This window comes from Triticum urartu, chromosome 2A (assembly GCF_056163025.1).
Source record: "Triticum urartu cultivar PI428250 chromosome 2A, HENAU_Tu73, whole genome shotgun sequence".
Classification (NCBI taxonomy): Eukaryota; Viridiplantae; Streptophyta; class Magnoliopsida; order Poales; family Poaceae; genus Triticum; species Triticum urartu.
The window spans coordinates 59007097-59032436 of NC_141874.1; the positions used below are offsets into that span (position 1 = coordinate 59007097).

At 44.7% G+C, this 25340-nt stretch overlaps 1 pseudogene; it reads right to left on the minus strand.

Moving 5' to 3' along the window:
• Window positions 1–16801: 16801 nt before the first annotated feature.
• LOC125534936 (protein PHLOEM PROTEIN 2-LIKE A10 pseudogene) lies at window positions 16802–17808 on the minus strand (annotated as a pseudogene).
• Window positions 17809–25340: the final 7532 nt, after the last annotated feature.

Sequence of the window (25340 nt, forward strand, 5' to 3'; positions counted from 1 at the left end):
GCTATAGTTGCACTATGTAGTTGCACTATCTAGTAGTTTTTTTTATGTCCTTGCATCATAGTTTTTTTCTATCTATGCTATTAAACTATATAAAATATCTATATATCGTTTTATTTATCGTTTTATTGATCAATGAATTTTATTTATCATTTTATTAAAAAAAGTACGCAATATTTAGCGCGCGCTGAATTTTAGCGCGGCCGCTAGAGCTACGCGCGCGCGCTCAATTTTAGCGCGACTGCTGGAGCCAGCGCTGCCGGCCGCGCCAAACCAGTCGAAAGGCACGCGGCAAATGAGTTTTTAGCGTGCGGCGCGTTGCGCGGCTGTTGGAGATGCTCTTAGCGTTGCAGGCGCCGGTTTCTTCTATTTCTGCAAACCGGCACCTGCAGGCTCCTTAGCTGGGCTCGGCCATTTAGCGTTTCCTTTTTAGCGTTTCCTTTTGTCTGTTTTAGGCATCCTTTGGTTTGGAGGAATTTTGTAGGATTTCTAAAGGATAGGATTTTTGTAGAAAAAATTTCTATGAAGCCCTTTGGTATGTAGGAATGAATTCCTGTTCATATGTAGGATAGGAATTAATCCTTCAAAGGGAAAAAAACATTGCCTAGACTCAATGGAAAAAATCCTATCATATGAATCAAGTGACATCTCTTTCCTTATAGGACCTCACTTCCTATAATTTTCCTATTCCTATGATATTCTTACCCTATGAACCAAAGGAGGCCTTAAAGTGCAAAAAGATGTTGCCAGCCAAAGAATCGAACTCTAGACCTCTTAGCGTTTCCTTTTTTGTTTTAAACTGCAAAATTCGTTTTATTTATCGTTTTATTAATCTATGAATTTTATTTATCGTTTTATTAAAAAAATGTACGCAATGTTTAGCGCGCGCTGCATTTTAGCGCGGCCGCTGAAGCTACGCACGCGCGCTCAATTTTAGCGCGGCTGCTGGAGCCAGCGCTGCCGGCCGCGCCAAATCAGACGAAGGGCGCGCAGCAAATGAGTTTTTAGTGCGCGGCTGTTGGAGATGCTCTTAGCGCTGCAGGCGCCGGTTTTTTCTATTTCTGCAAACCGGCGCCTGCAGGCTCCTTAGCTGGGCTCGGCCCATTTAGCGTTTCCTTTTGTCTGTTTTAAAGTGCAAAAAAATGTTGCCAGCCAAAGAATCGAACTCTTGACCTTTTAGTGTTTCCTTTTTTGTTTTAAACTGCAAAAATCGTTTTATTTATCGTTTTATTGATCTATGAATTTTATTTATCGTTTTATTAAAAAAATGTACGCAATATTTAGTGCGCGCTGCATTTTAACGCGGCCGCTGGAGCTACGCGCGCGCTCAATTTTAGCGCGGCTTCTGGAGCCAGCACTACCGGCAGCGCCAAACCAGGCAAAGGGCGCACGGCAAATGAGTTTTTAGCGCGGGGCGCGTTGCGCGGCTGTTGGAGATGCTCTTACCGCTGCAGGCGCCGGTTTCTTCTATTTCTGCAAACCGGCGCCTGCAGGCTCCTTAGCTGGGCTCGGCCCATTTAGCGTTTCCTTTTTAGTGTTTCCTTTTGTCTTTACCTAATATTAAAGGACGGATACTGGATACTTTCATAGTTCTCCACACCTCATCCTTTTAGATCCGTTAATTTTACGTTAACCACAACTAGTAAGTGTGCATGTGCAACGCACGTCTAGATTAACATGACAATTATATGTGAAAATTCGTATGTAAAGGGATAATCTGATAGCAGCATAAAATATTTAAAATGAATTGTTGTATACAAAAGGTTCTGTTTTCACCAAAGAAAAGGTATTGCATTCATGTTTCAAACCATTGGTACCCTTTTTATTATGAATCTTGAATAACATGTTCAAGTACTCGGTTACAATCACTATTTAATGTTTCAATCAACTCAAGATCTACATCTATTGTTAGTAATATGAATATTCTCTTACAAGTCCAACTTCTCATAATCATCTTTCTATTTTGCTGTCATCATCGTCTCAACCAACGCCACTGAGTATCACAGCTCTATGGAGTAGGGGAACAACCACTCCGACCTGTGGTGTACATGGCGAGCTTCTTCAAATAGAAGGCCAACAAGAATGCCCCTCCCAGCATAAGTTTGGTTGCTTAGCGGACATCCCAGATATTATAAATAGATTCCTAACTCACCTACAAGTCAGGCTAGAGTTTCAAGGAGTACTGCAATGTGACCATTAAATTAAATAATTGAATAAATACTGGAATATGAAGATTGAAAGTGAACTATGAAGACAAAAATTAGTTAATGCTTGCTGAGCTTGGGTAGGTAGTTGCATTTTCAATACCAGCTATCATATGGATAACCGCATACCAGCAAGAGAGAGAGGAAGTGACTCAACAATAATAATTGGCCTTAAATAACAACAATCTCTTCCCACTCAACTTCCGTCCTTTTAGCCGGCCAAAAAGAAATTTTCAACTTACAAATATCGATTTTGACTAAATTTCAGTAGATGACTACAATGGCAAGTGGATGTGTAGTAGTAGTAGAGCCATGGTTCCTAAACATGCCATGCGATCCGAATATATAGTCTTCGATGTCGACATCTTTTCACCAACAATATGGCAAAGCCTTGCATCACAACTCGACACCTCTCTATGAAAAGAGTACGGGCTAAGCAACAAATAAAATGTCATAGGTGGTTAGACAGGCATTGAAGAAGAGAATCATTTTTATTGGATAGTATGGTAGGATAACATAAAGCTTAGAGAATCATAATATTCCCCTCAATTATTACCACAGTATTGAAGAACCATGTACTGACTATGAAGTATTGGTCGATACTAAAAGATGAAGTTGTATAGTAGAGGAACAACAGTCAAACCTGTTAAACACAAGATAAGTAAAGAAGAACCTATAGACAGAACGTCTTACGTATTGATACATAAATAGCCAAAATGACTGCATGACCATATGTAAAAACTGCACAATGGAAGTTCCATAATTCAGTCACAAGAAAACTTCAGCAAACCAACATTTAGTTATTTAAATCAAAGTTCAGTTTATTTCTATACTCCTATATAGTGTAGGAATAAGTTTGAATCCTAGCCGTTGATACTGCTGCACCCAACAGCATAAACACCAGCGAATCCATGAGCTTTAAGCCGTGGATACACTACATCGGACGGTGGACATTCTCTTGGAGCTTAGCTCTAGAAACTTCGGTCGCACCCACGTGCCCAGCAGCAATCAACTTCTGTTCTCTGATCCCCTAGAAGCATCCCGTTTCTCCCTTTGTTCTCTTTGACCGGAAGTCCGGTATCATATTTCTAGCCTTACTGGACTTAAAATCCATTCTCCCGGGTCCTAATCCATCTCTCTAGGCGTAGTGAACTTCAAATCCATCGATCCACCTGCAGAAACAAAAGCATGAGCCTTGGTCGATACGGAATTAGAACGGGGACAAATTGGACAATAATAAACACCAAACTTTGGAAACAAATGCGAAAGTAACTCTTATGATTGAGCATCAAAGCAACATGCAACTTACAGTCAACGAAAACAGTAAGAAATTTTTGCACGATCTTTCAATTTCCTTCTTGTTTGCTCCAACGAAAACTTCGAAGCCCCAGCACCCTCGCTCCAGCATGCCCATTTATTGTCCCTTCGTGGTGGCTTCAAGCAAGCAGCGCCAACTTCTGTCCATGTCTGAGATCGACAGCGCCATCACACGACCAGGAGCACCGTCACGGCGCCCCGCAACCAACACCAGGAGCTCCATCCGGTGGTGCCAGGTGGGCAGGTGGAGCAAAGGGGTCTTTCATGAGGATGGATTAGGCTGAGAGGAAGAGTAGTACGGTCTGTGGGAGTGGGTGGGAAGTGCCATGGCAAGAAGATGGCATGCGGCGGAACCGAGGCAGCAGGGGGGCAGAAGACTGGAGCAATCGAGCATGGTGAAGCGGGGGATGGCGGACGAGAGAACAACACAATAGTGTGCCATTGACTTTGTTTTCTCTTCACGTGATGAATCAGGAGTCAAGAACGGGATGAAGAAATTGTAAAAGAAAACAATCAGGATGCAACCTGAACTGCTCTCATGCCCTAGACTCGCCTAGAAGAGTCAGGTATACTACTACATACAGTACATGATTACCCGACCAAAGCTATGGAACAATCCTGACCTTTCAAAAACAAATAAAAATTAATTAGCCCCCTTAAAAAAGAAAGTAGCTCTATGGCTGTTGTACCCTTTGTAAGAATAATTTTTAGGATCAGCCCATTATAAACAATTACCAATTAGAGAGCTAAGAAAATGATTATCATGACCTTTCAAAGACAAGAATTTTGAGACGGGGAGTACAAACTATTACTCCCTTCGTCCGAAATTACTTGTCACAGAAATGGATAAAAACAAATGTATGTAAGACTAAAATACGTCTACATACATTCATTTTTTGGACAAGTAATTCTGGACGAAGGGGGTATTTGTTTATTCAAAACCCTGGGCAAGGACACATGATATTTGTGTTCAAGAAATTCAGTGGAAACAACAATGTTGATATTAGTACATACACATGCCTCACTGCGGGTTTTGAGATAGTTAAATGCTCACCTTTATATAGTGTAATATTCTTTAAAAAAAAGGCAGCTCGGTGCACGTAGCTCTTGCTTTCGCAGAATCCAAAAAAGGATTTGACAATTTGGAAAAAAAATTGGTACCCAATCTTTCTATACATTTATGTAAGAGGCCGTTTTCAATACTGAAATCAATAACCTCATGATCACAAAGGCAACAACTTTACCGATGCACACTTCATAATGTGCAAAGCATGTGTACCGTCATAACGTGCAAATCATGTGTACTATGTAGTATGTAATATTCGTGTCACTTTTATTTTGCCATAACGTGCAAAGCACGTGCCATGGACTAGTACTACAGAAGTGGCACTTGGATTAAGCATTTTAAAAACATGCATGCAAGGCTGCCAATACCCATCGGCAGGCCAACATATAAGAACAAATTATGCTTCTTGTATTGCAGATATTCATATAAGCATGTACTGAATTTTCTGTGCAGAAAATGATTTGCCATAGATTGTCAAAGAGATTCTGTATAGTCCTTACATTCAAATAGTCTAAAAACTAACATAAAAATGCAGTAATCCATTGGCATAATGCACTCCATAGAATCATACTGTACATTTTAGGACCGAGATTTTAGGACCGAGCTAAAAAAAGGAGAAACCATAAAATCATACCGTACAAGATGCTGATCCTCAGTCAACAACAGATCAAATGATATTCAAATTCTCTTTAGGAAATAAAAAATAATACTTACCTGCAGAAAAACAATGGATCGACACTCGATATTGAACAGAGTATATTCTCATCTTCAAATGAATGCAGAAATAAATACTGTGTAGGTTTTGAAGTACAATGATGCTTAAATCAGCTCTCTTTTTTCTTGCAACAAACAAATTCTTGATTCATCGGCAAGCTTCGAAACAAAATTTAATTTATTCACATTGAAAGCTGGATGCAAGATGTGTGATTTTCCATCTCTGCATATGAGGACATAACCTAAAACAATGCACCTAGGAACATAAGAAAGATCAACGACGAAACATTTATTCTTCTTCTTTGTAAAGGCCAAAGGCACTCCATGAACTCAGACTCTGCATGCAGTTCCAGCGGAAGGGAAAAGCACGAAAGCTGCCTCTAAAAGACTCCCGCTTGAAGGGTCAATAAGAATTAAGAAAGGATTTCCTCCTGCAGTATAATAGAGAACCTGATGGGTGGATAAAGAACCTGAATGGTTTTTGTTCATCTGCATAACACATACACTGCAGTTTATGAGAAACCCTCAAAAAATTATATCACCCAAGAGAGGCATGAGCTAGCGTACATTTGCGACCGAAAATAATAGATGCACCGACCCAGATCACGAGTCAAAGCACATGAACAGGTCTATAATAAAGAACGCAGAATTCGACCTGTATATCTGTGAACGGGGCAGCCAGGGGCGGCCAAACATAGCACACTTCGATTGTCGCATGTGCAAATCGAACAGCTGGAGAGAACAATCCTGTGACCGAACGCAAATAAGAATCATTAGAATGAACTCGTAGAAGAGGAAGAACATCATGGTGTATCACACGATTTTTGTTGACGTGTTTTGGAAATTTAGATTTGCATCAATGAAGTTTACCACAACATCCTATCCCCTTGATCTTGTAAGGATAAGTACGCACATCGATGAACCACCACCTCCGCGTACATCGTTGCCCCGCTGGCCCGGCCGTGATGCGCTCGTCGATGCGCTGGACTTATGCGCTCTGCCGAGCCCTACTCGCGCTCAGCAGCCTGCCTGTTAGAGCCGCTCCATATGCCGCACGACCGCCATCGCCGCAGCCCTGCAGCCCATCGCCGCTCGTGTCGACCCGTTGCTGTTTGCGAGCTGCTGCATACACGCCATGCGCTACCGTGCGAGCCGTGTCATGGCCACGCAGCTGCAGCCGGACTCTCGCGTCCCACACATCGAGCAGCGCCGATCCAGCGGAGGGCGAGCATCGGGCGTTGGCGGTCGAGGCGATGTAGTGGAGGGGGAGGCTGGTGGTGATTGAGGTGAGGTGCGAGTTGCAGCGACCAGAGGAGGGCAGCGAGTCGTGACTATGGGATTGAGATCGTAAACGCGGCGGCGGCGGCGCTCGACGGGGAGAGGAAGAACGCGGGGTTTGGGGAAGGTTGGACGAAGGGCACAGGCGTGATTGCGGACCTTTCTGGTTTGTCGTTACTTTTTTTTCTTGTAGCTGTGCGTACGTGGGATTGGGATGGCAGAGTTTCCGTTCGTTAGGGGAACTAGATGATACCCTGCGCGTTGTTGCAGGAACTCTTGGTCCTATGCGCATGAGAATACATAAGTTGACTAAATTTGTTCGCATGGTAGGTCTCTTATATATAGGAGAAAAAACTGCAATGTACATAGTACTTGGAGTATAGTTGTAAAGATAGCGAAGTGTATCATTATTTTTACTAAATAAGTGATATGACATAAGTTATCTCATAGGAATAAATAAGTCTAATGTATATAAGCAAATTAAGAAAAGATATGGAATGGAGACGCCAGGAAAGGTTATGTATATATTGCCATTTTGAGATACTTCTTGTGTATTATGTTAGACTCTTGTTGTAAATCAATCTTATGCATGTCAGTACATAAGTTCTGCAAAGTATAGCCAAGTAGTTCATATCACCAATTGTAAAAATAGGTGTTACATTAAATAGTTGTATCTTCTCATAACCATAATATGAGATAACAAACAATTGGAAACAATGCTTTGAAAACATCGCAGGTAGTAGGGCCTCGTCTTTGTTAATCAAACAAAATCTACAGTACCAAAATAAAATAAAATAAGGTGCTTGGAAGAAGCAACGATGAAGATGATTGCAACATCCGAGTCACCTGATACTTGAGCAGGAAAAGGACTATACCTGAATGCATAGTTCAAGGTTTGTTCAAAAAAAATGTATAGCTGAAGGTAAAAAGCTAAGGGAAGTTTCTGCATTTTATGCGTATTTTTATATTCTGTATGAAGCATTAAGACAATTAGCAAGGGCACCACCCAAAAATAAAAACGGCACTCGAAATAGCACCTTAACCTATCGAATACTCCCAATAAAAAAATAAAAAAATTTGCAGGTGGTTTGGATACATGCCCTCAACCTCAAAGCTTGTTTTGACCTTGGAGCCATTTAGTGAGCCAGGTCAGTACTAAAGGAGTAGAGATGCCAAGTTAGTTGAAAAAGCAAGTTCCTGCTCTGGAAACAATGACATAAATTTTACCTGTTGAAGAAAAATTATCTCTAGAAACTATAAATTTCCAAGAAAATGAAATAGCAATATTTCCTGGCGTGGAAGCATGGAAGATAGGACAACAAATGCGCAAACTTAAGCAAAATCAGTTGAGTATGTAAGAATAAAATAAAGAAACAGAAAGTTAATCTTGGTAAGGTGAGATGATTCATTGTATGGGCCATCGAGATGGATCCAAAATCAAGAATTTCTTACTTGAAAATTTATGGGTGAGAAATCAGGTATAACCTCAGCACCTCCGTATAACATGCAAGGTGAGGAGCATGGAGTAGTGACACGAGTTGTGAAACTTTGAGGCAGATTTTATACCTGTAACATGCAAGGTCGAGTTAGCTATGTAGATCAAATTAGGCTAATTAATTTCGTGAGGCAAGCTGAGGCTGATTCTGAGAATGAAGAGCACCTATTATTCCTCTCGAGTGCAAGCCATGCCCACTGGCTCGTCAGGCTCCACGCTGTAGCAAAGGGAGGAGGTCCTCTCCTTGGTGGAGCTGCTACGACCACGGGTGCGCATGGAGTGCATCTGCGGACGGGCGAATCCGATGTGCACGGCCGGGCGAAGCTGATGTGGGGCAACGGAAGTTGCTGCTGTGGTTTAGTCAACCCGCGGCGGGTCTATTGTGGCGTGATTCGGGGTGGCGTCATGGCCAGGGCCGTTCCTGAGATTTTTGGGCCCGGGGCGAAAGTAAAATTTAAGGCCCCTTAATATAAACATCGTAGCAATATAAATAACAATTCTAAAAAAAGAATAATAAATAACATATGCATCTACAAAATGTTATCAATAATTACTTAAATGCATCCAAAAGCCAATATTTATATAAAATAACTTATACAATGTACCTACAAATTTTCTTGTAAAATTCTTCGATGCAAAGCCATTTACGATTGTGTCGATGTCAATCTCATCCATCGATTTCTTCTCGATACATAATTTGTTCATCAATAATTTCAAGTTGGAAAGCATCCTTTTAGCTGATGCAACAATCACCGATTCAGTACGTAAATCTGAATAAATCTTTAAACACCATGAGTTTTTTAAATCCTTTCTTCAAAGAAGTGAACAATTAAAACAAACAAATATTTAACATGAAAATCCTTCCAACTTCTAGAATTCCTTCTTGGCTACTGAAAATTGTAGTATCAAACTATTTCTTCCTCTAGCACGAAGTTTTACTGAAAATTGTAGGAAAATTATAGTATGATATACCTTGGATTGATTAGATCGGCATCTGTGGCTGGACGCTCGGCGACGATGCGATTGCGTTTTCTGGTGGCAGGCGCTCGGCGATGTGCGTGCTGCGTCGTCGCTGCGTTCATCGCCGGGAGACCTATCTACCCTGCACGACCTGGGATCTGGAGTTTTGAAACCATGAATCAGAGAATAGGAAATTAGGGATGAACTGATGTCGCACGATCGTTTTGTTTTGCTGAAGGAGAGTGTCTCGTAATAATAATAACGGCACGACGTGATTTACGTGCGTACTTGCTGTTTTCTCCGTCCTGATCGTACGCTGATTGAAGCGATTTACATGCGTACGCTGCTGCCTGCCGTCCCTTTTTATTTGGATCTGGCTACTTCTTTTCCTACGTGAAGCTATCGCTTATGGGCTGCTTTACATTCACGTAATTACCTGGGAGGGGGCCCCTCGATCCTGGGGCCCCGGGGCGGCCGCCCCTGCTGCCACCCCCCCCCCCCCTCAGGGCCGGCCCTGGTCGTGGTCAGGCGAAGCCGATGCGGTGCAACGGGGAGGCGCGGCGCCGTCCAAGCGTGGTGTGGTAGCGCGGCATCGATCTTCAACTTGTGGTGACGTCGTCCACACCGGCTGGCGAGAAGACCATCTTGTTGAACCATGGCGACGCCATGGCTTGTGCGTGCTGGCATGGCAAGGAATATGGGAGGACTGTGACAGGGAAGGGATTCATCCTGTGGAGTTTATAGGAATGGCAAAAGATATACATGAGCATTATTGGAACATGAAGGGGAGAAGACAGTGCAAATTAGTCTCGTAGGCTTCCATCAGTTTCTTCGGCGAGCACTTAATAATGGATGCATGTGGGCTAGAGTAACGGTCCGCATGTGCTTGCTAGTTATTATAGCCTGGTCGGGTCATAAGCCTTGTGGGCGTTCATTTTTCTAGTTGATTTGGTGAAATATTTGAGCATTTAGTATTGGGCTGCATGTGCTTGCATGTGCCATCTTTTCTAATATTAAGAGCTGATGATGTGGCAGGGTTGCTTAGGTGGATAGCTTGCATGATGAGTTAGTGGGTTGCTCCTATTTAGTATTGATGATGTGGCATGGTGATGATGTGGATAGTGTGCATGTTGAGAGAATAGATAGAAGTGGGGAGCAACTTCTTAAGAATGTTGATGATGTGGCATGATGATGATGTGGATAGTGTGCATGTTGAGAGAATAGATAGAAGTGGGGAGCAACTTCTTAAGAATGTTAGATATGTTTGCTTGTTTAATAGTATAAGTAAAATAAGTAAATAAGTAAATAAGTAATAAGTATAGAAGATTGACGGTGTAGATCTAAATAAATTTGGTCCACATATATTTATCCACGCCGTCCGGACATGTCGAGCGATTAGGGGCGTGTTTGGTTGCCCGGGTTACATTTAGGCCTTGTTTGGTTCAGATTTTATCGACGGATTCCGCTGCCGCGCAGCAGAATCTAAACCAAAGGGCGAACCCAGCAGAATCCGATTCCAGAAATCCGTTGTCAAAATCTGAACCAAAAGCGGAAGCACCCCAGGACGTACTTTCCAAAATCTGATTCTGTTGCGGGCCAAAATCTGAAAAAAAGTTGTATCAGCTGTTTTGCCAAATAACCTACATCTTCTTCATATCAGATTTTCCACATCTGTTTTTTTACAATAGATTTTTCACAGCTGTTTTTAGAAATCCACAGCCGAACCAAACAGGGCCTTAGCTGCATCGCATCTAGCATGCTGGTTGAGTGTGGCCTGGCTAGGCCAATGCAATGGTAAACTCAGATGTGTGTTTGGTTGCTGGCGAGGATGAGGAGGCAGCGACGGCGGCGAGGATGAGGAGGCGGCGGCGCAGTGAATCTAAGGCCGGGCGGAGGGGGAGGGAGGAGGAGCAATGAGAGGACGGGGCGAGCAAATGCGGGAGTTATGGCTTGGGGGTTCGCGACCCCTCACATGAATCTGCACGCGTGATGCAGGGGCGGGTGCAGGCGTTGTGCCAGCTCATGCATGCATCCGAGGAACGGCGGAATCGGATGTAGCTCTCAGCCTGGCTGAGACGGTACTTTTTGCATCAGTTGGGCTAGGCCCAGATGGTCTTGCAGTTTACCAAACAAGCTGAAAGTTGCATCTAAGATGCCATGCAGGTACTTTTTGCCGGGTCGCTTGATTACTGATAATGTTATTATAGTTTATGAGTGTCTTCATTTTATGAAGAAGAGTAGAAGCAAAAGAAACGGCCATTTCGCGCTGAAATTGGACATGATGAAGGCATACGACCGAGTAGAATGGGCGTATTTGGAGGCCATCATGAGGAAACTTGGTTTCTGTAACTCTTTTGTTGACCAGGTTATGAGAGGGGTGACCTCAATTACTTTCTCTTTGCTATTTAATGGGGGGAGCGGCCAAAATTTTGCCCCTACTCGTGGAATCAGACAAGGGGATCCCATTTCCCCGTATCTATTTTTATTGGCAGCAGAGGGGCTGTCATGCATGCTCAAGAAGGCTAGAGAAGAGGGGACTTTTAAGGGCATCAAGATTGCACCCACGGCACCAAATGTTAATCACCTCCTTTTTGCTGATGATTGTTTGTTGTTCAGCAGGGCAACGGAGGAGCATGCGGCAAAACTAAACAACATTCTAAATGATTACTGTCAAGCATCGGGTCAGCGTATAAATCATGATAAGTCTTCCATTTATTTTGAGAAAGGCTGCCTGAACACTTGTAGGAACATGGTAAAAGGTGTCCTGAATGTTCATAAGGAATCTCTCTGTGAGAGATATTTGGATCTTCCATCAGATGTGGGGCGCATCAATAATGGAGTTTTCGCCTATCTTAAGGATAGTCTGAAAGCATGTGCAAGGATGAATGGAAAAGTGTCTCGCGGGCAGTGGTAAGGAGGTGCTTATCAAGTCGGTAGTGCAGGCATTACCAACTTATTCTATGGCCTTATTCAAGTTGCCACGGGGCTTATGCCAGCATATTGCAATGATGATAAGGAAGTTTTGTTGGGGTAGCAAAGGAGGAGAAAGGAAGACGGCATGGGTCGCGTGAGATACAATGTGCATGCCTAAGTATAAAGGGGGGCTCGGCTTCCGAGACATGGAGATTTTCAACCTTGCCCTTCTGGCGAAGCAGGCATGAAGGTTACTTCAGAACTCGGACTCGCTCAGTGCGCGCATACTAAAATATGTGTATTACCCTTCCCCGATATTTTGTTGGCCGAGGTAGGATCACACCCGTCCAAGATATGGCGCTCCATATGCGAGGGAAGGGACATTCTCCGGACCGGTCTAATTAAGCGGATAGGTGATGGTGAGGACACTGACATATGGAACGAAAATTGGCTCCCACGGAACTACAACATGCGGCCATTGAGCACTGTTTCAGATAACCCCCCTACACGTGTATCAGAATTGATAGTGCATGCGACCAGAACATGGGATGAATCATGTTTACAAGACCACTTCCTTCCCATGGACGCAGATATAATCCGACAGATTCCGATTAGCTACAAGCAACAGAGAGATTTCTATGCATGACAGTACGAGCCGAATGGAGTCTTTTCAGTCCGGTCCTGCTACCACCTAGTTGTAGAGACAAAACTCAGAAGAGAAAGTTGGCTCAATGGGACGTCGGGCAGCTCAGACACGGAGCATGAGGAACGACAATGGAAGGCACTTTGGGGGTGAAAGTCCCGGCCAAGCTGCGGCTATTCGCTTGGCGCCTAGCGCGGGCGTCACTGCCGACGATTCTCTTCTTCCAATCTATGGCGACGAGACTACCGATCCAAGGTTGTGGTTGTTTGGTTTGTGCAGCACTCTCAGCAGGGACAAATTCATCTCGGTTCTTGTTACGTTGTGGGCTATTTGGTGGGCTAGGAGAAAGGCCATCCATGAGCATGAGATGCAGAGTCCGCTGTCCACACACATGTTTATTGAGAAGTACTTGCAGGAGCTCAACCACCTCCAAGCAAAGACCTGCATGGCCCCGAGCGCCTCAACCCGAGCACAGGAGCTCTGGCCCCGAGCGCCTCCACCTCTCGCCGCCGTTGGAGCTCCACCTTACCATGCCTGCCTTCTCCTTCATCCCCTTCTCCCCCTTCTTTCCCTTCTTCTCCCTTCCTTCCCTTCTTCTCCCTCTCACCTTGTCTCTCGTCAACAGGGACATCAAGACGCCAAAAAAAAATCTGGACCTCGAGACGCCATGGATGCCGACGGAGCTTGCCCCTCAGCCGCCGGCCGTCATTAGCCTCCGGATCCCGCCGGCGCCGACGGGATCCAGCCCGTCCCGTCCTCCTCCACCGCCTGTCGCGTCTCTGCCTTTCCTTTGACCCGAGCACCGCCACCGTCATATGCGAGCCGAACGCAGAGCGCCGCCACCGCTCGCGCCTGATGCGTGGGCTGCATCGACCCCGATCAGTCCAGCCGGCCCACGGCCCTCGATTCCTCCTCCCGCTCGCGCCTCCCTCCCTGGTCGCCACGCCTCTCAAAGCCGCTGCTGCAGCCGTCCTTGTGAATCGCAACACCTCTCCATCCCACGGCTGCCGACGATGACGGGAGGATGAGGTTGGCTAGGCGGGCAGGCCAAGGGTGAAGTGAAGTGGGAGGCGCATCCGTTAGTGCAGTTGGAGGTCTAGGTTAGCTCATTGGAATCTCACAGGCCACCACGGGGAGAGCAACCATGCAGGCACATCGACCTCCCCCACCAGGTGTGTTGATTTGAACCTTCATTATTAGTGGAGCTAACCATCTCCAACAGCAACAACAAATGTTGTGCATCCATCAGCACATTGGCCTCCCCCACCAGGTTTAGGTTTCTTGCTGTGTGCGTGGATTTTGAATTGGAAGAATATATGACAGTACTCATTGGGATGCAACAACTGTTAGTTTGTTCATTCAGAGGACTGTCAAGAACCAGTTTGATTTGTGCTATAATGCTCTTGCAAATATTTATAGATGTTAGTGAAAACTGCAGGTGTTGTAGTGTTCAGGAAGGGGCGCAGATACAGCAACGGTCCATCTACAACCGCGTCCACAAGGCACCTAATCTCAGGTGACCTCCTGTTTTGACGTCATCCTTCGGTAGCTGCAAGCGTGGTGACCGAGTGTGGAAACAACCTTGGCGTACAATATAAGTTTGGAATGTTGGTTTCTTCTTTCATAATTTGACAAAATTAAATTTCCCCTAATTTCAGTTTGGACAAGCTAAGGTTGCTCTGAATGTTGTTTTGTTCTCACACGTGTGTTCCCCGTCCCACCGGTTATATCAATTTCTTCCTAACATAATGCCTTGGTATATAAACCTACAATATATTAACATTCAGCAAACAATAATTTTTGTCTGCAGCTACGCAATCCAACTACTCGAAGGAACATACAGTTCTAGAAGTAAGAACTGTTGGGCTATTACAGCGCAACCTTGGGATGATGGATGTTCAGGATAGCTATGCAGACCTCCTATATGTAGTTTATAAGGTAAATGTTTTTCCGTCTAATTTACATGAAATGTCTTGTTAACTTGAACTAATAATGAATAACTAACGAATGCTGCCTGAATGAATCCAGAATGTCTTGAAAGCACCAACGTTCAGTTGGAGAGGGAGCTATCTGGAGAAGTCACGAAGAGTGCATCGTCATGGCGACGGCGAAGGCAGTTTCCGGAGCGGGAAACTGCACCATCTGTTGAGGCCGTAGACACGGCCATGGCGACCAAGAGGACCTGCGGATGCTGGGGGCTACGCATCCAGCCACTCCTTGCGCCACTCGACCAAGGCCAGCGTCGCCGATCGCCGTGGTGGAAAAGGACGACCAGAGGAGCCTGTCCAGCGCGCATGAGGTGAGCATGTGGCCATCAATGTCCTCTCATCAGTGGTGCCTGTGCCTCACCTGGAAGCATGCCGGGAAGCTGGGTTTGCCGTGGGTGTTTGCATGAAGTATAGGTGGAGGTGGTATAGGTGTCAGTGGTGGCGCCGTGAGAAAGTTGCGGTGGCTGTGGCAGTGTCATGTCACCTCTCGCCTGACTCACTCCCATGCCACGTTGCACGGATACTTGGATACGTATCGGATACGCGATACGGGGATACGCCCGATACGTCAATTTTCTAAAAACATAAATACGGGGATACGTTTATGTATAGATGTTACATATATTAATTATTACAAAGACTGTGATATTTGGCACATGTGTGCCATATAAGCAAAACTGCCACACCTCTACTTCTTTAACTTTAAAGTACCACACGATCCCCTTTCTTTGACCCCGCCTTCTCCCGAACGACCCCGCAAGCTCGCCCGAGAAACCTGCTTCTCCCGCACATCTCGCACGCCCACCACCGAGAAAACTGCCACTTCTTCACGTCTACCACATGATAAAAAAATATTGCGCATGTCCCACACCTCCTTGACACCAAAGCACGCCACCACAACCAACTCACCCTTAGGTAATTGTTGCTCAAACTAAAGAAACTAATCGTTTTGACCCCATTTTTTTACAATTTTATTACTACAAAAAGTACAGAAAATTATCACGATTTCCCCTCAGGACAAAGTTACCATGGTATTTGCATGCCAGTTATCAGGCCTGCGATCCGTAAGTTACCGTGCTATTTACATAGAACTTACCAGGTACTATGTTTCAACAACCACACCCCTTTCAAAGTTACCATTGTGTTTTGTACACAAGTTATAAGGTCTTCGATGTGTAAAATACCGTGGTACTTACACATAAGTTATCAGGGTATGTGTACATCAACCTCGCCCCTGGTCAAAGTTACCATGGGGGATTATACATGAGTTACCAGGTCTATAGTTCGTATATTATCATGATACTTATACCTAAAAACCTGGGTTTGTTTCGGTAACTTTTTTCATGGGTCAAAAATTACCATGATGTTTTTGCATAACTTATCACGCCTATAGCGGGTCAAAGTGGGCCGTTTTTCGGGCCAACCCACGAGCACGTGTGCCCCTCATGACACTAAATATTATGTGGCTTTTCAGTGGCACACCATGTGTTGTGTTCATCTAAGAGGCCCGATGAGGCGAGTGTATGTTTTTAACAACTTGTTTTCCTTTGGTAAAAAGTTACCATCATGTTTATATTGTAAGTTATCGGTTACGCGGTGCTTATATTATCATGTTATTCACACAAAAATTATCGGGGATGTTTTGAACAACTTTTCCCTGGGACAAAAAGTTATCATGGTGATTCTAGGTAACTTATCAAGCCCGCAGTGCTTAAAATATCATGCTATTTACACAAAATTTATCAGGGGTATGTTTCAACAAACCCCCCCTCCCCCCCCCCCCGGCACACACGGGTCAAAAACTTATCATGGTGTTTAGTTATCGCAGTGTTTTCATGCTATTTACACATAAAAATATCAGGGGAGGGAGGTATAGTACCGTGCTATTTACATAGAAGATACCAGAGTATCTTTTTTAAAAAAATCTTCCCTATGATCAAAGTTACCATGGTGTTTCTACCTCAGTTATCAGATGTGCGCTGCGTATATTACCATCTATTTACACATAAATTATCGGGTATCTTTTCACATTTTTCTTCCACAATGGTTAAAGTTACCAGGATACAACACCATAATACATATGAAACCTTACACTAAAGTTGCAAAATTATCCATTCGTGGCCTATATACTCCCTATCAGACTATCACAAACAACAAACCAACAACTACAAATCCAACAGATTTCTGCTTCCAAATGCTAGTCAACAGCACAGAAAAAAGGCTAGCAGTAGCAAACGATCAATTTGCAATCTACATACTTTACTTTCCAACTACAATCAGGATAACTGGAACAATGTCACCTTGAAGTCCACACCAGGCTATGCCTAGGCCGGCAACGGGAACCTCATTCCAACCGAAATGTGCATGCACATTGTGAGGCATAAGGTGAAGATGGCCATGGACTTGGCGCTCATGTACTTGACGGCGACGAGACCCCTTTCAGTGATTTCGTCACGGGCAACGACAATGCTCTTTCGTGCACCAGCGGACACCCGCTGAGTCGAGAACTCGAGGAATGACCGGACCATCTCTGCGGTGACCCTGCCCGTGACATCCAGCACAAACCTCCGGTTGCTTGGTATGGCCAATGTGGTCGATACTCTCTCCATTACACAGCTAGGACCTGAATTGCAGACCTCTTGCACCACTGCTGCTTCAGCTCGAGAAATGGAGGCCTCCTTTGTGACCTGCCGTGAGGTCCTGACAAACGTCTCGACGGTGCCGTTGCAGACGGACACGAGCAGGTCCTTGAGCTTGGCGTCGTGCTTGGGGTCAGTGACGCCTGCGAGCACCTGGTCGGAGGTGCGCACGGCCGCGGTCCTGTCGAGGTAGGCGGCGACGGCGGTGCTGACGAACACCCGGACGAGCTCCGCGGCGGCCTCCTTGCCCCTGTCGCTGCACAGCGCGGCGAGCCAGTCCGGCTGGCCAGGGGCGCGGGGCCGGGCCTCGGGATCACGGCAGGAGAGTACGAGGTTCCTGGCGAAGCTCCCGAGGATGGCGGAGGCGAACCCGGCGCCGTCGGGGGAGAGGAGGCGGTCCAAGATCCGGTCGTGCAGCGGCGGGGAGGGAGGATCCGGGCCCCGGGCGGCCCGGTGGGAGGAGAAGGCGCGGAGGGCCCCCGAGGCGAGCGACTCGGAGAGGGCGGAGGCGGCGGAGGAGACGTGGTCGGAGGCGGCGAGCTTGGAGAGGACGAGTGCGGGGAAGGAGTGGAAGAACCGAAAAAAGTGGATCATGCTGCGATGCCGATCGAAGGGACACCGAGTGGTGTGGCAGTTTTGCAATCGGGCACAGGGTTGCCAAATACATATTTCGTTATTACAAATATGAAGAAAAAAATTAAGGAGCTTCTAGGTCAAAGCATGCCTCAATAAGATTACCTCTTTCTTTTCTTGCACTTAGTCCACTTCCATTAATTGGCAGTGATATTTGACTAGGTTTGCTGTTCCAATCAATGCATCGACTTTCTCTTCCTCACCTTTCAATTGAATAAAAAACATTGACAGACATGTTTTCACATGAACTCACGTCCATGTTGGGAATCTTCAAAGGTGCGCCTTCATTATTGAGGAGATTTCACGTCGAACGAGGGGTTTCAGGAATCCAAAACGTATCACAGAAGTATCCTAGGAGTATCAAACATTATTTTCTTTTCTTAAAATCAAAATGTCGAGGGATACTTACGGGATACGTATCGGGAAATATCGGAGCAATATCCGACTAGATACGCGCACTTTCTGAAGTATCCGTGCAAGGTAGCTCCCACGGGCTTTTGCACGCATCCCTGCTTAACAGGAAAATGCAAAAGACAAACAACGGCTACTAAAACCTCTACCATTACTGAATCTCATTTGAGGCTTTGAGCACGTGTTTCTCTGTTTCGCAGATGGTACCGGATATTGCATTTGACTCTCTGCACTATAGCTGTTCTGGATTTTGGCTGTGGGGTAGCAAGTTTTGGGGCATTCTTTCCTTTTATGAAGGAAAGTTTTGGATATAATTTTATTTTATGAAGGAAATTTTGGGACATGCTTACTTTGACGTGATGTGTTACATAGTTTCCACCTGATTACTTTTCTATATAATCCACTTAATTACTATTATCATAATTTATCTATTTTTAAGATGGAATCCTGCTCCTGGAGGTTAATAAAATGCATGTAAAGATATTGCTCCTTTATCTGGTAAATTTGTTCCTTTAGGGCTATGTTATTTTTCACATGATGAATCTATAATTGTTTGATTTAGCCAGAGTAATGTTTTCTTTTCTAATAAATTTTTTATAGCATTGCTTATATCAGGTCGAGAAGCCTCTCATAATGACATATTGCATTTGTTTTTACAGATAAACTTATTTTTATGGGATGGAGGACCTCAACCCAACCATGTTGGGAGCCTGTGAAGAAAGAGCATGTACGTTGCTATTGGAGGAAGCCTTTAAATAACTCATACTACATGAGTTGTGATCCTGGGTCAAACCTCCACTTTATGACACTGATGATAATTCCAAATATTGTCTCGTATCTTTAACCCCACCTGACCTGATTTTATTAGTTATAGGCCTCAATTTGTTCTCAACATTTGCATAATACTAAATTCAGAAAGATGATCTTTACATATAATAAAAACTGTGCATACTTTTTTAGCTTTGTGCTGAACATTTGCATGGTTATGCAATTGTCTCTTGCAAAGTAGTTTCATCATTTTTTCGTGAGTTTTGATTTATGTTTTGCTGGTTATTGATGCGTGAATGCATGATATGTAACTGGCTTCTGCTTTGCAAGGCTGTGAAATACATAGGTTGATCTGACGCAAGCAACTTTGTCAACACACTATTTTCTAAAATGAGTAATCTTGTTACTACCTCCCATTATTGTGTGCAGATCATGCTATGTTTACGGACCTCTAGCTTACATGGCTGGCTCTCTATTGCAGTTTCATTTCAGATGCAACCTTCAACTAGAGGTTTATGTTTCCTAATGGTCGATTTCTTCTTTGTGGATTTTTCTTTTGATTATGTTCACAAGAAGGTGTGCAATTGTCTGTATTATCTGCCAAGTTTCATGGAAAACCTTTTGTATGGCAGATTTTTGTTTTTGAAGGTGAACTTTGTATGACTATTTTATGGTACAAATACTGAATCCCCCCACACCCCTCCAATTTTCCTTTTTTGTGAATTACGATCTTGAAGTGCAGGTTTTTAGTTGACAAAATAGACATGGAAAAAAGTAAGGCAAACATCTCTGAGAAATAATCATCTATATAATAAAACATGTCCATTGTCCTGTAGCTACGAAAAATTGGTTGTATAACATGTCTTTTTATGGTGAGGGCGTGAAAGAGGATAAGTGGCGTAGTGATATCTGCTTCATGCGGTGGCCAAGATCATCGCCCTAGGATTGGCCACATTCGGAGGCATTGCAATCACAGTGGACACCCTCGGTACGGGCGTTTAGGAGGATAAGTGGTGTTACATAAAAAAAAAGGAGGATAAATGGTGATACGGGTTGGACACTGTATTAAACAGAGGACCTAGACCTATCGTGGGCCTTAAAGTGTCACTTATTGGAGTAGGGGTGTACAGTTTTTTCTCCCGTTACAATGCACGGGCATGTTTCCTAGTCTATTTTAAAGTGCAAAAAAATGTTGCCAGCCAAAGAATCGAACTGTAGACCTCTTAGCGTTTCCTTTTTTCTGTTTTAAAGTGCAAAAATGTTGCCAGCCAAAGAATAGAACTCTAGACCTCTTAGTTACCTGTAGCTACGAAAAATTGGTTGTATAACATGTCTTTTTATGGTGAGGGCGTGAAAGAGGATAAGTGGCGTAGTGATATCTGCTTCATGCGGTGGCCAAGATCATCGCCCTAGGATTGGCCACATTCGGAGGCATTGCAATCACAGTGGACACCCTCGGTACGGGCGTTTAGGAGGATAAGTGGTGTTACATAAAAAAAAAGGAGGATAAATGGTGATACGGGTTGGACACTGTATTAAACAGAGGACCTAGACCTATCGTGGGCCTTAAAGTGTCACTTATTGGAGTAGGGGTGTACAGTTTTTTCTCCCGTTACAATGCACGGGCATGTTTCCTAGTCTATTTTAAAGTGCAAAAAAATGTTGCCAGCCAAAGAATCGAACTGTAGACCTCTTAGCGTTTCCTTTTTTCTGTTTTAAAGTGCAAAAATGTTGCCAGCCAAAGAATAGAACTCTAGACCTCTTAGTTCTCAGCGTAACGACCCAACCACTAGAACTATCATGAACTTATGGATGGGAACTGCTTCCGTCCTTTTTGTTCTTTGCTAGTTCGCATCTCTTTTTCTTTTTTCTATTTTTCTGTCCTTTTTTCCTTTTCTATTTATTTCTTTTTCTGAAATGCGCGATTGTAAATCCGTGAACTTTTTCTTCATAATCAACGAACGTTTTTTCAAAAATCCATGAAATTTTCTCCAAATTGATGCACTTTTTTCAAAACTTGTGAACATTTTTTAACATTTCATGAACTCTTCTCAAAAATCCATGAACTTATTTTTCAAATTTGATGAACTTTTCTCAAATTTAATGAACATTTAAGATTCGTTTTACTTTTTATGAAAATTAATGAACTTTTTTCAATTTTTGATGAACTTTTTCAAGTTTGATGATTTTTTTAAAATTTCATGAACTTTATCTTAAATTCGATGAACTTTTTTCAAATTTGATGAATTTTTTTCAAAATAGATGAACTCTTTTCAAAATCAATGAACTTTTATCAAAATCGATGAACTCTTGCTCAAATTTGGTGAACTTTTTTCAAATTCAATGAACTTTTTTTTAAATTCGATGAACTTTTTTTCAAATTCACGAAATTTTTCCATTTTTGTGAAGTTTTCTTGTCAATTCATTGTTTATGTGAATGCTTTTTAATATTTATGTTTTCTTTAGTCAAATAATCCATGGTTTATGTGAATGCTCTGTTTTCCTTATGTAATCAACATTTTGCATTCGCCTTTTGCTTTGTAGCACGTTGCTGGGCCGGCCCACTTCGCGTCCGTGCGAGCGCCAGCGGCGCGAAGCGGCGCCTACAGCGCTCACAATGTATACCTAGAACCACCCGCGCGCTTCGAAGGCGAGAGCTGCCACAGCCCACAGCCCACAGCGTCGGGCCCTGCCCATGTGCGTCTTGCAGCAGCCGACACGCGCCCCACTTTCCTCGTCACCTGCTCCACCGCCGCTGCCGGCGGCGGTCCTCCCCATCCCCCGGTTCCCTGCTCCACCCCGCTATCGGCGGAGGCCCTCCACACCCCAGCGGTCCTCCCCACCGCCATCCCATCCCAGTGCGACGAGGGCAAGAGTGCAACACCACGGAGGGATCGACGCAGAGCAGCGGCCGCCTATCCGCCAAGCCTACGGCCGGTTTGGTCCAATATGGACAAAGTTCTTCATTTTATCCTCAGGAAGAACGGCCTCGGCACCGAGGGCGCGCCACCGTTGCCGGACGACCTCCGGCCCTACCGAGAATTGTACAAAAAGCCTCCGCCGAGCAATTTCATTGAGGCACTAACTGCCCTGGTTGAATCTTCAGGTTCGGGCAAGAAGAGATGATGGGCTCGGGACACGCGGTGCAGGCTATCCAGCCCTGATCTCGTGCCCCTTGCGATGTGTGCCACTTTGTTTACAATGTTTAGTTCCCTCTCTTGTTGTTGTTGTCTGTTGTGGGTTGCTGCCTGTGTTGCTGAAGCTTTGTTCGTCAATGTTGGGCGGATGTTGTGTCTGCTGCTGTCGGCTGCCAATTCGTGCTGCTATATGTTCTTGTTTCTGCTCGGTGATGTGCAAGACAGATCTTGCCAGTGCTATCTCCATTGTGGTGGTGTCTCGAGTTCTTGTTGTTTCAGCTTGCAATGTTCAGTTGGAATGTAAGCGGAATTAACAACCCCGCCAAGCTCAGCGCCGTTAGATTGTTTGTTGGATCGCAGAAATGCAGCGTTTTCTGCCTCCAGGAGACCAACATGGCTTTGATCACTAGGGAAGTGGTCGTGGAGACTCTCAGCAGCCGGTTGGGGGACAATTTCATCTTCGAACCACCAGCTGACAGAACGAGTGGTGGAATTTTTATTGCCTGCTTAGATGACTTCTCTTTACTGCATGAGGTGTTGGCTGATGGTGCTCACTCCATCACTGGCCATGAGTACAGGGGTGACGGCACCAGCTGGTCGATACGGGGTTTTATGGACCTCTAGAGCATGATGAGAAGCTCGCGTTTCTGCAGGAGATCAGGAATGTCAAGATTGTTGTGTAGCCACAATGGTTTATTTTGGGAGATTTCAACCTCATCTGCCTGATACGGGATAAAAGCAACAATAATGTCAACCTTTGGATCATGGGTCGCTTCCGCTCGACCATTGACGATCTTGAGCTCAGAGAAACGCCACTTGTGGGAAGGAGGTTCACTTGGTCGAATGAAAGAGAGAATACCGTTCATACGAAGATCGATCGTCTCCTCGTCACTGATGAATGGGAGCTTGCCCATTTTCAGTTCCAGCTTTCCCCGGCCTCCATGTGTGTCTCAGACCATTGTTTGATTCTCCGCACGATGCATATCACTCCAAGGGACTTCAGTTTGAATCCTTCTGGTTAAGGGTGCCAGATTTCAAGCAGGTGGCCAAAGATGCATAGGACAAACCCATCTGTTCCATGGATCACATTAGGGGTCTTCACATCAAGCTCAATCGTGTCAACCGTACACTCAAAGTTTGGCATAATTCCAAGATGAAGTAGACTGCCTTCATGTCCAGTTTGGCAAATGAGGTCATCTTCAGACTGGATGTGGCTCAAGAGGAGAGGGAATTGTCAATTGAGGAAAAAATAAATCTGAGGAGGCTTCTGAAGAACACACTGCTGGGATTCGCTTCCATCAACCATACCAAATGGAAGAAGAGAGCTAGAATTAACTGGATCAAAGAAGGGGACGCAAATGCAAAAAAAAAAAAAAAAAGTGAGCTGCGTGCAAATAGTCGTTGAAAGAAATATCACATTCCATCCCTGATTGCCCATGATGAGTTGGTGTTGGAGCATGAGACAAGGCTGCTGCCCTTCTGGACCACTTCAGAGTAGTTATGGGATCACATCATCAGCATGGGGCTGGGCTGAACTGGGAATCCATCAATCTGCCGCAAGCTGAGCTCTCTCATCTTGAGGCCCCTATCACGGAGGAATTACATGCTGCACTTTTTGGCCTTCCTTTGAATAGGGCTCCAGGTCGACGCTTTTAGTGCTAAATTTTATTCGGCTTGCTGGAGCCTAGTAAAGGATGATCTCTTGGCGGCCTTCAACCAGGGAAGATCACTGGAACCTGCTAAACACAACCAAACTGGTGCTGATCACAAAAAAGGAATTCAGGTCAATCAGCCTTATGTATAGCTGTGCGAAGATTCTGTGCAAGTTACTAGCCAATCGTTTGGCACCAGAGTTGCAACATCTGATCTCTGTTTGACAGTGTGCTTTTATCAAGGACCGTTCCATCCAAGACAACTTTCTCTGTGTGAAAAATGTCTTGAAGGAAGCAAAATCAAAGAAGATGCCTCTGGTTTTCCTGAAGCTTGACATAGATAAAGCCTTCGACTCCGCTTCTTGCTGGAGGTTATGGCTCACATGGGTTTTGGTCAGTGGTGGAGGGACCTAAATTTGTTGGTGCTGGCTTGATCCTCGTCTTGTGTTCTCCTTAATAGTTCTTCGGGGAGGCCTTTTCTTCATAGGAGGGGATTGAAGCAGGGGGGGCCCTTGTCCCCTATGCTCTTTATCCTGGTAATGGAGCCTCTTCAGCGGATCCTTGTTTTGGCCACTGATCGTAATATCTTGTCACCTCTTCGATTGTCGGCTGCTCGGTTGCATGCAAGTTTCTATGCAGCCGATGAAGCCTTGTTCGTCAACCCGCGCCACAAGATCTTTCGACCGTGCAAGCGATTTTGCAGCTGTTTGGTGATGCCTCAGGCCTCCACAGCAACATCGGCAAGTGTGTGGCCTACCTAGTCGGCTGTGACAATCTGGATATGCAAGAAGTGCTCCTGAAATTTGGTGGCTTGCAGGAATCCCTTCCCTGCCGCTACCTTTGTCTGCCTCTGAGTATTAGAAAGCCGAGGAGGGTTCATGGTCAGATTGTCCTCGACAAGATTGCTAGTAGGCTCAAGAAGTGGAAAGGAAAACCCATGACTTGCAAGGGTCGCCTGAGTTCATTAATTCGGTTCTCACCTCTACGACGACATATTTCTTATTTTCCTTCCTGGCTGATAAGTGGATGGTCAAGAAGATGGATAAGCTAAGGCTAAATTTCCTTTAGAACGCGGATGAGGAGGCGCACACGGGCAAGTGTATGGTTAATTGGAAGAAAATATTTGGCCCCAAGCAGTTAGGCGGGCTGGGCATCAAAGATATTCAAATACAAGCTTACAGATGGGAATGGTTGGATTGGGCACCGGCTGATACACTGTGGAAAGGAACTCTCACCATGTGATGATGCGGATAAGCAGCTATTTGTTGCCTGCTCGTCTATCACCCTCGGCAAAGGAGATAAGGCCTGCTTTTGGTAAGATAGATGTCAACTTACTCTTTTATATTTCGGTTTTGCTTGTGAACTTGTATCGGATTACGTACTTGGTGGAGACTTTGCTTAATAATATGGTTGTGTGCATCAATTGGTGCAGAGGCCGGGGGTAATCCTCCTTTTCGAGAGAGAAAAAAAGAAAAAAAATGTGTTCCGTGTGAGATCGCGCCAGAGATTTTCGGTCTTGCCAGGC